The 15,539-nt window shown below is 38.9% G+C and overlaps 2 protein-coding genes across 4 annotated transcripts in view; both read left to right on the top strand.

The window, feature by feature from the left end:
• LOC123967290 (zinc finger protein 385C-like) overlaps window positions 1-15,539 on the top strand; it is a 611,432-nt gene that overhangs the window by 250,906 nt on the left and 344,987 nt on the right. The gene's annotated exons all lie outside the window — the stretch shown is intronic.
• stat5a (signal transducer and activator of transcription 5a) overlaps window positions 2,304-15,539 on the top strand; it is a 56,967-nt gene continuing 43,731 nt past the window's right edge. For all 3 annotated transcript variants that reach the window (XM_046034355.1, XM_046034345.1, XM_046034335.1), the window contains exon 1: window positions 2,304-2,547. The gene's annotated coding sequence lies outside the window, so the exon portion shown is untranslated. The remainder of the gene's footprint in view (window positions 2,548-15,539) is intronic.

Here is a 15,539-nt window from a genome sequence, read left to right on the forward strand (position 1 = left end):
GAAAGCTTGTTTTAGATGTGACAATGAGTGTGATGATAAAGAGTGAGAAATAACTGTTGTTATTTGTGACAAACTGTTGTTACAGGTTTAGGCCCTTAGAGATGAAACACACAGGGGCCTGTTATTGCTGCTATGATTTAAAATAATTAGTTTACCAGTGGTTTTAACAATTTCTTTTGCAGTTGCTGGGATGTGAATGTTATATATATATACATAAGAGATGACCTGCCATTGCACTTTCTATTTTCAATTTGAATCCAACAAGCAGAGTCTTTCTCTGCCCCTGATGACAAATCTTTCAACACAGGGTCTCTGGACTTCCTTTATTGGAAACCACGTATTGCATGTGTGCACCTCGACTACATTTTGGCTATAACGTGGCACTGATGTGATCAGCACGAGTTTGACTGCTGGGATTCCCGAAAGTCCTTTGGGGAGTATGTGCCAGCTGTGATAAAGCAGCTAAATAAACACAGACAGTAAAGAAGTAGTTTCTGCATTACTGAGCCTCTGCCTTGCTCGACGCTACTCTCTCACTCTCTGGGTCATGTGTGTCTTGTTTGTCTCGCTGATAGGAAATGAACACAGACTGGTTTGAGGAGATGTGGGCGTGTGGAGAAGTGCAGCTTTTACCGTCAGCATCTGCTGACTCAGCTGTCTGAGGAAGCAACTGTCACCCTTCAGTTCTTGCTTGCAGCCAATCAATCTGAAGAATCAATGAAGCTTCAACAGGGTGCAGTGTGGTGATGGTTGATTGTGTGTGCATGAGTGTTTGAAAGAAAGAGGGACTGCTAATTTAAATTATGACTTTTTGACATGGATATTGGAAAATGAGGTCATTCATTCCTGCAGCATGGCAGGAGACTTCAGATTAATTACAGTCAAAACTACATCTGGAATTTTACATTTCGTTTCTGGTGAGATACTATAACAAAGCAAATTTCTACAAGGAATGTACTTGTTTACAATTTTGAGGTACTTGCTTACTTACTTATTTGATAAACTCAGATGCCAGTATGTTACAATTTAAGCTACCAAATATGATAAAGCATTTTTAGAATTATAGATCTGGCAGACTTAATGCAATAAAACACTGTTTACACATTAGTTTATCAACATATGTTAATTTATATATAACAATATTTAATAAATTGTTTATTTAAGGACTTGTACTTAAGTACATTTTACTCCTATTTTTTAAACAAAATATTGATTGCAGGACTTTACCTTGTAATGGAGTATTTCACATTGTTTCACCCAAGTCAAGGATTAACTGTGGATGAGGGTGGATGAGGGTTTTGATCCCTCTTTGTAGTTTCATTTGAACTATAAGGTAATATATATATAAAACAGAAGTGACATGCATATTTTCTTCAGCTATCAACAAGTGTCCACATAGTGGCTGTTTGGTTTCTGTTATTTGCAGCAATGGCAGCACTTGTCCTCGAAATCTAAATGATTTTGGCAGGCTTACCTTTGGTCCCTGTTACCACATCTGTGCATATCTGCGACATTTGTGTGAATTAATGTATCTAAAACAAGTTTACAGCTACAAATGATAAACCCAACTTTGAAACAAACAAACTTTTCAACTGTTTTCTAAATTTCCCCCCCTGTCCATACTGGATTCAATGTGATTTTTGTAACATTTAACACAGTGTTGTACCAGAAGGCGTCGCTATTCTCCAGATTTGGGAGCGATGCACTGAGTTGGATAGATTTACTGTACAGATAAGAGTTAATCCAGTCAACCGGTCTGCTTCTAACAATGTGCATCAGAAAACAGCTTTGATCACAGCGAGTCAGAGAAAAGTGAGGCCGAGTTAATGACCTGCAGCAATGAGGCTCTCTCTCTCAATTTGTGTATGAGCAGTTCATTAACGCATGTATTATTATTATTATTATTATTATTATTATAGTGCTTTCGAGTTATTCTTAATTTAAAATTATTTAAATTTTATTATTTATTTTTAAATTATTTGATTTTTTCTGTGGATGTTGATTAATTTTTAGTTAGGACTACACAAAATAAAGTTTAAAAAGCATTCAAAATCAAAAAACATTGTGCAGATGACATATCAGACAATGTGATGTGTGATGTGAAAATGTAATAAATAAATGTCAAATAAAAAAAATATATAGGCTATAGCCTATACAATAATAATAATAATAATCATAATGATAATAATAATAATAATAATAATAATAATAATCGTAGCCTATATGAAGTTTCTGCAGATTCACTGAGAATAGGCCTAATTAAATGATAACAGATCTACTGTGTCAGTTGTCATTACCGCCTCCTTCAGCCTGAATCCAGCATTAGTCTGAATCTCCAGGACACAAATGAAGAGAAACTGTTAGCTCTAACAGATAGTCAAGAACCACCGGAAGTGGGCGGTGTGTCAGAGAGAGAGAGAGAAACTGCAGCGAAGTGTTGGAAACTAGACGACTGACTGAGAGATTCCTGTTGTAGGTTTCTCACGTCGCTGCAGCCTCTCTCCGTATTTTATGAAAAAGGACAGCAGCTTGAGTCGCTCCTCAGAGGTAAGTGTGACAGTTTAATATCTGTGACTTTGAATGCGTCTTGTCTGAAGAGGTGAACGTCCTCGTCTCGTCCAACTGACGGTCCGCGTTGCGAAAGAAATTCTGACAGCGCTTTGTAAACAAACTGCGAGTGCGGCATCGCTCCTCCGTCTGTATATTCTGCACATAGAAACCCGTTTGGATGCATGACATTCCTGTTGGATTTTGTTTCTGTGTTACTTCTTTACTTTCCCTTCTCTGTTGTTTTATCAACGGAATTTGGGACCCAACGGACCGGGTTTGAATCAACAGGCAGTTCTCCGCGCGCAGACGGAGGAATCCCTGTATGATAATGTTCACGGACTAAAAGGGTGTCTGTGGTGCCATTCAGTTTACAGTCACCTTTTCGCATGAGACTTGCCTGTGACTTATGCCTTATTGTATTCTCACTGCTGTAGCACTACTCACTAATAATTACTACTAACTAATAATTTACTCGCTGTCATAGTGGTGTCTTTCTAAAACCTACATGTTTTCAATAGGGGCAACCCTCCCTCCATACTCGCGTCACTCTAATGTAACCTACATGAGGCGTTAAGTCTCAGCCGAGGTGAACAAAACGATAACCTGCGGCAACGACACACACACACACACACACACACACACACACACACACACACACACACACACACACACACACACACACACACAGTTTTACAGGCTTTGGCTCTAATAATCGTTATTCCGCGTTCAGGAGTCTAAAAATGGTGTAATTGGCATGCTTCAGACGTTTGACAGGTGAAAGCCTGGCTGAGAGCTTAAATATGTTCAGTGACTGTCTTTGTCACACTTTAGCACTGGCAACATGCTCAACGCTTATGTCCTGCTGTATTCACGTGCAGTTCTGAGCCACTTTATTTGAGGAAATGCTTTTTCTTCACATTTCAGAGATAAATCTTTTACTTTGTACTGGACCAGCTGTAACATAAATGTCAACATATCCAGAATTAAACATTGTTCAGAACGGGTACTTTAACTTTTGGTAGTTTAAGTACATTTTATGGTTGATACTTTTTCAGTTTTGGCCAGTACCAATTTAGGTTTATTCAAGTAAAATTAAAAAATGTACTCTATTGATTAGTTAAAAATATTACATATAGTTACTGTCTTAATCACAATAATAATAATAATAATAATAATAATAATAATAACAATAATAATATGATACATTTTAGGAAGATGATATACAGATTTCTTAGAAAAATCTATACTATAAGAAGAACATGGGAGTGACGTCATACAGAATAAACTAAAAACAACCATTAAGTACAATAATAGTACTGAATAACATAAATACAGTTGCAGTCCTAATGGCAATATGTGAGATTTCCAAAACACTCACCAAAAGGTCACTATAATCTCTAGAGCTTCAAAAAGACTCACAGTAAGCCTTTATACTATAGTCATTTTGCACTCGATATGGCTTGGGAAGAAGAAGAAATATGTTTTTCTGCCAGCTCTGTTCATGTGCCCTTTGTCATATTCTCCCCAAAGCTGAATCATAGATTTGAAAGTTGAGTTGAATGTTGATAGAGCATGAGTATCTTTGGTCATTCCAGTCAGGTCTGTGCCATTCATTTTAGCTGTTCTTATTGTGCATTACTGCAACACAGGATTCATTGTTTCTTTACATTGACGTGTTGATATGTGGTCTGGAAAAGCATGAAAGGATGGTTCATAAAGGTCATTACAAAGCTGACTGTCAAAGCTGTAATGATCGACTTTTGAATCAAGACACTGGTGTTTGTGCTTGCTTACAAACAGAACTGAAATGTCACAGGTGCTTTGATGTCTCTGTGTCATTTCCAAGAACATGGTGTGTTGGGTGTGTGTGTGTGTGTGTGTATAATAATAATAAACTTTATTTCTCTAGCACCTTTTAAAACCAGGTGCTTCACAAAATGCAATACAATACCATACAAGCAAATCAAATAGAAATACATTTTCATACACAGAAAATGCAATAAAAACAGCTTAAGAAGTTCAAGAACTTGTCAAACATAGAGAGATAAAAGAAAATATAAAAGAACAACAATAAACTATTTGACATTTTAAAAATATTATATAAATATCATTCTGTACAGGCGGGACCCTACATGACATGAGAGCAGTTGAAGAACTGAAGTTGTCAACAATGACTTTTGAATACTCTGTTTGATATGTATGATGAAAACCAGATAAGATAATGTCACCAAGGCCAGCCCAGTTGGTGTGAGTCTGCTGAATGAATTCATTAGTATTAGAATGTCATTTGTTATGCTTGAGTAGGGCTGTTTCTGTTATTGTGGTTTCTTTCTAAAGCCAGATTGAAATTTATCAAATATATATTTGCTATCCATTTTTTCTAAAAGTTGCTTAGCAACCACCTTTTCAACAATTTTTGAAACCAAAGCTAATGTGGTTATAGGACGGTAGTTACAGGGGAGTGTTTGATCAAAACCAGGTTCTTTAAGGAATGGCTGGATACAGATCTATTGGACACAATGACCTAAGGGTAAACTCATCTAACAGCGAGGTGGAGTGAGAAGTGAGCCGGCAGCAATTGATGCTTTGAGGTTTTCTTTCTTTTTTTTTCTTTTTCTTTTTTACAAAATACTTAAAGAACATCTCACAGACCTCTACAGAGGTGGCATAAACAGCAGCTCGGGCAGGGTTTACCAGACTGTTGATGGTACTGAAGAGAAATCTGCTGCTACCGGCTTTGATTGCACCTTCTGATACGCAGCTTCTCTCATTTGTTGCACCCTGAATGCTAAGTTGCTCTGATAAGACTTTGTGTGTTTTCCTTTGGACAAACCTGCAACATTTCTTCTGGAGTCCTACAGTGAAGCTGGCGTTGACTTTTTCCCTTGTGGCTCCGAGTAATTGAGAGTTACATGTTGTGATAATGCCCTCTGTGATAATGTTCCTCCTTTGAGGCTGCAAGCAAAATGAATGGTTAGTTTGCACCTTCCTGTCTGGCTTTGGGATGGGTTTTTAGTACTTTTTGAAATAAGTCAATAAATTAAAAACAACAATTTTCATAATGGATTCATCATTTTGTCACTTCAGGACTTAAGGATTTTGCAATATCTGTTTTATATCTTGGGAAATTAAATACCTTTTGGTTTTAGATGCTAATATTTCAAGACATCACCTTGGGCTATGGGAAGCTGCGACCTGTTGTTTTTATAAAATATTTTATAGACTGATTTTTCAGCTTCTAAGTGCACAGCTGAAGAGTCTTCTTCCTTGTCAGTTCTCCTTGTTTCTTCCATTTTGTTGGTAGTGTCTGCATGTGTGCTCTTTCAATCAATAAAACATTTCTGTGAAGACGTAATCTACAGGAAGTAACGGTCAATGCCTTTTAGCATTTACCCCTGTTGGCAAGCACCATGTTACCCTGCCTGCTCCCTCTGTCACTGCAGGGAGGGTTTTCCCAGGTTTGACAAAGCAAGGGTGTTTTGGGTTTGCGCAGGAACATTGCGTGCTGGCCAGGCATGGATTGGCTGGCACACAGTGTCCCTGTCAGAAAGACCCAGATGTAGGAGAAGCAGCAGGAGAGACAGGGGAACCCAGTGTTTTATCCTACAAGCCCACTCTGCCATGTGCTCACAGCATGGCATGTCCTTAAACTCGTATGTGCTTCTCACTTTTTCTCTCCCTGCTGCCAGACAAGTGTAGAGTTCAGCAAGGCTGGAAAGGCCGATGAGAGAAAATGTGAACACTGTAAGTAGGGGGCGTTATTTGGGAAGGACAGCACAGGAGACATATTCTCAGCATTGACATCATGAGTAGCTGGAAGTGAGCAGTTTAGAGCAGTGGTTTTGATCTGACTGAGCGTGAGTCAAAGGTGTCCGAGTCACTTATGCATTAATGATTGTCTTTAACATTGGGCTTCTGGTCGGTGGTGAAAATGATCAAAGTGAATAATGTAAAATAAATTATGAACAAAATATGAGTTGAATCTCCCCTCATCCCCCTATTTGTCTTTGTCTGAGAAAGGGAAACATGTTTAAATGGAAGTGATAAGGAAGGAAGCATGTGGTGACATGCACTCTAACCTCCTCCCCCTTTCAGTTGGGCTAAGGCTAATCCACTGATCACGTGACCATGAGCTTTTAGCCTGGTCTAGGCCAGGAGCGCTCTGATCCATCTGTCGAATAGCATTGCTGATTGTTGGCATCCACAGTGTGTATTCCTGTCTCATGATCACTGCCTGCTCCACACAAGACTCAAATTTGATTGCTATCAGTTACTACCACCATAGTTACTTCTGCAGCAGTTTCAGTTTCCTCTCTGTGTCAGCGTCTTTCCCATTATCCTGTACCATCCTTCTGTCTCTCTCTATGTCTAACTTTCATTGAATTCTTCTCTTCACCTTACTCACTTCTCTTCTGTGTAGTAAGAGTAAGAGAGTAAGTGGGAGGAGGATGACAGTCAACCCTTCCAGACACTGAGAAACATGATAAGGCCTTGGGTTATTATCTCAGTGACACAACGATAATAGGCAGAACATTAGAAGGCAAGTTTGCACTAAGCCATATGAAGGAAGTCACAAATCAGGAGAGTAGGTCGCACAAATTATTTAATTCATCTGTGAAGCCCCTGTGGTCCCACCAAAAGTGTACGCTTGAATTCCCATGAATTTCACTAAGGTTACTCCCCTTTTTTTTGGCTGTGATTTTATATTGTGTAAGGAGACTTCGGACAGAGGTCAGCCCAGAATAGACTTAGAATGGATATACGTGGTCTGGAGTAATCATTTTCTCATGCTTACACAATGCCCCCCTGCAAGCCTAAACACACGGGAACAAAATACTGTTGCAACTTGCTGCTTTGGCACCACAGTAGGCTACCAGGTCATAAACGTCTCAATACCATACTTTATTTCATGTCTAGAGGCTACTTTGAATTCAAAAGCATCCATGAATAAAATGCCGACTAAGGTTCAATGATGAGAATAAGCTGCATATCATCATCTTGTTGAGATTACCTCTGATCGATCAGCTCACTTTGTTATTTAGATTGTGTCAAATTATGTTGCAAGTCTTAATATCTCTCATCCTGTGGCTTGATCCAAGTTGTTGCTTCAGTAGGGACACACACCCAGCTGAGGGTCAGAGCTTCAAGGATAGCAAAAGCCAGCTTGTGAGCGACTGGCAAGTAGTTTCTTTCTTTGGATTCCCTAGTGCAGTTGGGGAATCTAAGTGAAAAAAGTGAAATAGTTTTCTTTCTCTCTCCAGAACTAGCATCAGTGTGCTTTTTCAGCAAGAATCTTAACCCCAAGAATTAGACCAAGAGTTGCTCACCAGTTGTGTGATGACCAGCATCACACAACTATGACTGTATTTTGAAGCTCTGGAATAGGAATGTCATCAAAATGCTAAATCTTCGCAGGCTGTGGCTGCATATATGCCCTGAGTTAAATTGTTGCATTAAATGAGAGTTTAATAAAAGGATGGTTTACTGTAGAATCTTGGATTTGTCATTTAGTAAGTTATTGATCTCTGACTTTTTCATAGTGGTGTAGGAAAGTTATACTGCACAACCTATTTTGTGTTTTATTAATGCCTTGGGCCCTGAGTCATGCTTGATCTCTCATGCATGAATTATGTGAACGAATGGTTTTATCTATGCCCTAAAGGAAATTGTGTCATGTGAAGTCTTAAAAAGAGGGAAAGACGTTTTGTTTGTTAAGTACAGAACACGTGCACGACATATGGTTGGTGATAGTAGTAGTCAAATTAGTGTTAGTAAAGTACTTCAGCATCTTGTATCATGATAGTTGAAGTTGTTTTTTAGCGTTATTTACAAAGAAAGAATCAATATGCTACACTGTAAAACTGTTCAATAAGATAGTAAGTAAGTATACTAAATGGAAAGAACAACTTTAGATTAGTTCAGACAAGTTGGTGTAGAATAAAAAAGTGCCTGTAGACAGATGGTTTTGCACAAATCCAGTATACTTGATGCAGCTCTTTGTGGCACTAAAGTTATCACTGAATCTCTGCTTGTAGTTTATTTTTTTCTTTTCACACTGTTCACACTAGTGTTCTTGAACTTATATAGCCTGACCTGCTGGCCTACTTCTGAAGGGAGTGTAGTTTATCACCAATGGAGTGACCAGGAAGCTGAGTTAAGCGAAGTGCCATTGGACAGTATGTACTAGTTAGAGAGGGTCATCTACTGTAACAGTGACACTATGAAATTAACCAAATTTAAAATATCTTATATGACCATGTCATTCACAGCAACTAAGAAAAAAAGTAAAAAACACAATTCACCTGTCCTTAAATACATACTCTTGAAATGGAGTAAGGAATGTGATACTGTTTACTTTTCTGTTAACTAGCATTACTTTGCATACACCACATACATAATATGTACAGTTCAAACTATGGAACTGGTTATATATTGCTATGATTTTACTGGACCTTGTTAATAAATGTCACCCTAGAGAAAAATGATTTATCTTACAGCTCTCTAGGTGTTTAGTGTTGACGTTTATTAGTGCTCTAGATTTGAAAAGGGCATCTTTAGGTCTCCTCCTTTTCATTGTTTTAAGGTTTCATAGATTTTTCAATCCTCACAAGCTTTGCCATCATCTGATACTAGTCACCTTTGTCACGATGACATCAACTCCATCAGTGTGATGGTTCACCTTTCAAATCTTATGCTGACTAATCAAGTCATTTGAACTTGGTGTAAGTATAAATTACCTCACTTACAGTACGGAGTAGCCTCATCCTGCCCTCCTCAGTCTCATTTGGTCATGTTCAAATCCCAACACTTGCCCCCCACTTTAATGAGGCAGCCAATCCTGATACACAATGGAACCTGAGGCTGAGGTAACTGCATCTGCCACCACAGGTGTAAAGGAAGAAGCCAGACACTTTCTGTACATGTTGTTGAGAGTGTGACTCAATTATAAAACTTAGAGTCAGTCTAGAAGCAATCAACAATAAATAATGATCAGTGTATCTTTGTGTTTTGCCCTATTGGCATTGGTGGTATGCATGGTACATAGGTAGGGGGGTCTCTCAGATGTTTGTGAAAAAAGGCTGGTTTTGGTGGCTGTTGGGGTTGACCCAGCATGAATTGGCTGAGACATTGTGTCTTGACGCCCCAGATACAGATAAAGCAGCAGCTGGGAGACAAGAGAACCCAATGATTCTTCTGATCACCATTTCACTTGAGTTGTACCCCATTTCAAAGCTGCGATATAAAAAAAATTACTTTGAGGCAAAAAGTGTAGCGCGATCGTGCCCTCCTCATCTTTAGTCGGCCATTTTCACACCCAACCACTTTAATGAGTTGTTCATCCTGATACGCAGTGTAACCTGAGGCTGAGGTAACTGCATCTGCCAGCAGGTATAGGGGAAGCAGACAGCAACTCAGCTCATCACTGGCCAGTTTCTATAACAGTTCAGATAACTCACTAGGTCAGTGTTCAGACACCACACAGGCAGGTAGAATTAAAGAGACGGGTTATTAGAGCAGGAAAAGATGTAACTGACAGCCAAAGGGAATGGCTCAAATGCCCAGACGGCATAGACAACCTGTCAATAAAGTGGAAAACTGAATAGCTAATGAGGACCGGGTGTGCAGGCAGGCGACACATCACAAAGGCAGTCAGGTTATCAGAGGAGGAAAACTCACAAACGATGCCTAGTGTGCAGGTGTGTTCTTTGGAGGACCTGAAGGTCAGGCTAAACTAATGGCGCTTTCATCGCAATCTCACGATGTCAAATATTTAGATGTTCTTCTGCAGGACAATCCCCTTAAATAGCCAACAAATAATTAAATACCAGTACTACACAGGCAAGTAAATGGTACTAACTAACTAAACGGTTTACAGTTTGAGCTGTGATATTTATGTATAGACAAATAACAGACAACTGGAAAAATGTTCCAAGTTAATAGTCAATATAACAATATGATTTCTATTTTTCTGTAATGTGCTGTGATTTACAGCATATAAAAGCTACATACAAGGCCGAACAGTGGGGTTTACGCCTGGCTAGGCTACCATTATTTCTATGCAGTGGCTTCTCATTGGTCCAGATTAAGTAATATACTGTATTCAACAGTAACTGATGACCACCTGACATCAAATGCCAAATACAACAGCATTAAATGATATTTCTAGTCTAGTTTCGAGTCCAACAATCACTGGACTTCTGAGGCAGATACTGATAATGATTTTTGAAAGTTCTTAAAAAGGCTGATAACGATATATCAGCTGATGTTTTTTAACATAAATTTAAACGCGTAATCACCTCTTAAAGTTTGTAATTGAAGAATTGTGACCAAGATTTGTGCTGTACAGGACATTTTATTGTTGGAAAATAAAAATAAACTAGTCCTCCCTGGCTGACAATGCTGACACTGCTTCTCATTTACCTCAAAAACATCTTTGGCATTTTCGTACTGCAGATTCTTTGGCTGGGATATACACACAGACTATATCAGTGATAAGCTACTAAGTCGGCAAATAATATTGGCTGTGCTTTTGTCAATTAAGTTTTAATTTCCTCCAATGCAACCTTATTTTCCTTAAATTTCTTTGCATCATTTGGAGGATTGCTTGAGTGTGAGGCTCAAGAAGAAAAAAATGGCGATGATGCTCAGGCTCACTGTGGCAATTTCAAACAAGACATAGATACACAAACTAAACATGATTATTATGATATGTTTAATGTCAGAAAGACATACTGAAGCTTTAACATACTGAATGTAGATATAAGTTCAGTGATAGCTTTTTTTTTGAAACACCAGATCTGTTAGAGACACTTTTGTCTTAACTGAACAGGATGAGAGGTAGCTGGTGCTGCTATGTTCAAGCCTATTACAGGCTTACAGCAAATGAGACAGATTGGAAAACCAATGGAAAGCTCACAGACAAAATAAATAGAGATAGTGGATGAAAACGGGGTGAGATTTTAAAAACAGAAATCATGCTGTCAGCAAATGAAATAATGTCACCTAATGTATCTACACTGGCGACACAGACGTAGCCCATGAATGCCCATGGGAGGGACAAGATAAACAATTTAGTTCAGTTGTTTGTGTTGCCATTATTCATGGTCCTTGAATGAATGTGTGTGTATGTGAAATGTATGTGTTTTGTTCAACTAGATTTAGGTCATGGATGCTCCCTTGTGTCTGGGGAACAAGCTAACATCTGTGTAAGATTACTGTAAGAAGCATTTGATTAAAAAATGATTATGATGACATACCAGGAAAAAAATTATTTATGCTTATGTCCCATTTATATTTTGTTGTACATTGGATTAAAGTGTGCTGAATTATAGTAGAAGTAGGGCTGAAGGATCAAACACAAATGCTATCTATGGACATCAATTCCCTTCCCTTTGTATTATATTATTATTTTTTTTATTATTTTAGAAGTGTGTGTGTGAGTTTTGTTGCATTTTCTGCCCTTTGCACATGTACACCTTATGATCTTTTATAAACCAACACTATAAGGTAGCAAATGCTCTTTATCTGTCTTGTCCTTATGCGTAGATGCACTGGCACAATATAATGCAAAGTCAGTGTTTGGATTTGTGGAGCTGTTATCCCGTATTGATCCTGTGAGCTCATTTGTGCCTGCGGCTGCGTCTGCCTAACAAGGCTCTCAGATGAGTCCTGCACGACATCTCCAGCCACCCTGCAACTCCCACAACAAAACTTGTTTTATTTACTTTATGTAAAATGAAATAAGTACTTGTATAATTAAATTTAAGCAATCCACATTCAGTGTATTTTTTTGCTGTTTTATGCACTTTTGCATGCAGTATATGCGTGCCTTAGTGCAAATATGTGCCTTAGTTTTTATAGCATCTAGTTTCAGTTTTTACAATAAAGCATGCTACTGTTAACAAATAGGTCAAAGAGGTACCTATGATGAAGTCAAAGTGTAACTATTATTAAAGATGCCTCAGTCATAACATCAGTGTAAGCCAATAGCCAATATGTTTATGACTCACAAGAATTTGATCTTAACTTACATACATACATAAATACATTCAAAGAAACATTAGGGATTCCATCTGTTGCTGTCCTAACTGTCCTCTGCTACCCCATTGAGGCATTTGGCCATGTAAGTCAATCACATGCACTGTTAAATATACACTGGGTGGGGGTGGGGGTAGACATTGTGTGCATTCTGTATAAATACAGTGTATAGTATAGAATCACCAGGGCTCATGGTGGTTCAGTTCTCACATGATCTGCTATCCCTGCGCCTTTGTGTTGCACACAGCAAGCCATGAGGCAGCATGTGTATAGAATTGTGAATTATAAATAGATAACTAGCTATCTATCTATCTATCTATCTATCTAGCTATCTATCTATATACGATACTTGTTGTCCACATCTTGTTTTAGGCAGATTATTGGTAACCATTATTGTTATTGGTACATGCATTCAGGAAAGATGCATTGAGGAGGCAGGCAATTTTAGGAGCATTACCTGACCTTGAACTGCTGGAGCAATGCGTAGATTTCACAGGAATACACAGCGAATTCGGAAATTATCTCATGCAGGGAAAGCAGGGGAATGAGGGTGTGGGGCGTGGCTGTGGCACTCTGTGTTACTTCAGTGTCCATGCTCAGCTTATCCAGATTATCCCTGTGCCACTACCATAATCACTCAGATGCCACCATACATACCGCACCATAAGGTTTATGCCTTTGTTTTCCTTGTTTAATGTGGCAGAGATGAGAGCTCTGTTCTGTTTTTCTGTTTGGATGATCCTCCTGTCATATAGATTGCAGCGGCGCTATGAAATCAAGTTGCTGTCCATGGTATGAAAATTGACAGTTATCCTGCCACGTACATTTGCCTGTGTACAGTATTGAATTCTACTGCGTTGGTGTTATTAGAATCTGACTTTGGCATGTCAGACTCCTCAACTTGCACCACATAGTCACACAAACATATCCATCTGAGAAAATGTCATGAGAGACTTGAGGCTGATATCACCTATCTACATACAAAAAGATAATAATTTCATCAGCATGGGATTGCTTTGAAAGTCCCAAAAAACAAGCTGACCCTGATCTGGGGGGGGGACTGACATAAGTGAGGAGCAGTCTGTCTGTACCTTTAACTCACACTCACTAACTCACTTATGCTGACATAAGGAATTTATGCTGACATAGGGATTGCTTTGTGTCTCAGTATATTATTATGTTTTTTGAAAGGACTAAACAGCCATGGCTATGTTAAAATATGTGATAATAAATATCTGATGATAAATGATGGATTTCTTATGGCAAAATGTCATCGCCCCCTTCAGCTGTTGTACTACCACTGCTGTCTCCTTTGTTTTGTCTCTGCCAGTAACTAGTGAATTATGGAATTATAGAATTGATAATGTCTGAACCTTTCCAATAGTAAAATGTGTACAGCACTGTGTACATCAGTGAAAACTGAGTTTTTGGGGCTGTAACAGCACATAAAATTCACAGTATATGTACATCGGGTTTGGGTCACAGTTCAGTACATTTTCAGTAATGCAAGGAAAAAACATTTTTTTGAAAATAAAATGTAAACATTCAACAGGGGCTCATTGGCCATAGTTCTTATCCCCTTTTTACACTCAAATTAGCATGTATATGCAGGTTTTAATATGTGGGTAAAGCTAAAAGTAGGCGACTGACTCCTTTCCCACTGCCAGTAGATGAGTTAGCCTTTCCTATTTTTTTCTGATGTGTCACATTTGAAGTCACGAGCGCTCCGGAAAACAGGTTTAGAAAGCACCATTGAGGCCTGTGCCTGTGCCATGTTAATGGTGGTTGCTGTGTGTGGCCTATAAACTGTAAAAATAATTAGTAGCTGTGGCGTTTCTGGTTTAACAGCACCATGCTGGGCAGGTGACAGGTGTGTTTATGGTGTTTGTGTGCTCTGAAAGACGTCACGGTGCGTAAATAGTCACACCGCTGATGGACTGTTAGCCTAGCCCGGTTGTCATGCTTCCATCACTGCCGATTGGGGCTGGAGCTGATAAATACCCGTGACTACTGTTATTTGACCGGGGAATGAATGCCGATTCTGCCCTTTTCCACTGAAGACAAAAGCCTGTTAGTGTTTTTTTTGTCCAGTGTGAAAGAGTTTTTACTGACACAGTTAAGGTACTCGAATAGTGGCATATTTTCAGTAAGAAAAAATAAATAACAAAATAAATAACACAAATGTCAGTAATGCTCAATTCACTGGCGTTCTAGTAAGTGGTAGTCATACACTACGCCCCTCCTGGCTTTTTATGGTCTTAGAGAGCAGCAAAGAATTACCATGTAACAGCAGGTGTGTTGAAACATTTCTACATCAACAGGCAGATGTTCTGGCAGTTCAGGAACAACCAAACAGGGGGCGGTGAGTATTTTGATGTGTAGCTTACTCCTACAAGCCCAAACCAAGCTCTTTGGGTTGTGGACTCCACTTGTGTGGTGGAAGTCCGCCTCTGATCATGATGTTGACACGGGCATTTTAAATCCTATTTATTAGGAGGAAGACAATCTGTGGGTGGGACCAGAGTCCTCCCTTCCTGTTGATGGTATTGTGTATACATCTCCAGTATGTTAATATGCCAAGGTTCCCTTCAGAGTTTACATCGTGTATGCTACTGTTTTGGAACGAGTGTCGCTGTTTCAAGCTCAGTCCTCACACATAACCATATCAAACTACAGTGCCTGCATTGATTTGCAAACGTAAGTGCTCCCATCTTCTGCTCTTCCATTGGTCAGGAGAGTTCTGTCCTAGGTCAATCATTAGCTAGTTTGAGGCTGTGCTTCCAATGGCTTACTAGGGACTTGACTCTAGGGGTGGGCAAACTGACGATTTTAGATTGAGATCGTGATCAAAGGGGTCCACTTTTCAGATTACTTACTGACTTAAGTTTACTGTCAAACTTTAAGTAAAGATAAAGATAAGTAAATGCAGGCTTTCTGTGCCCTGAGGATCG

This window comes from Micropterus dolomieu, linkage group LG02 (assembly GCF_021292245.1).
Source record: "Micropterus dolomieu isolate WLL.071019.BEF.003 ecotype Adirondacks linkage group LG02, ASM2129224v1, whole genome shotgun sequence".
Classification (NCBI taxonomy): domain Eukaryota; kingdom Metazoa; phylum Chordata; class Actinopteri; order Centrarchiformes; family Centrarchidae; genus Micropterus; species Micropterus dolomieu.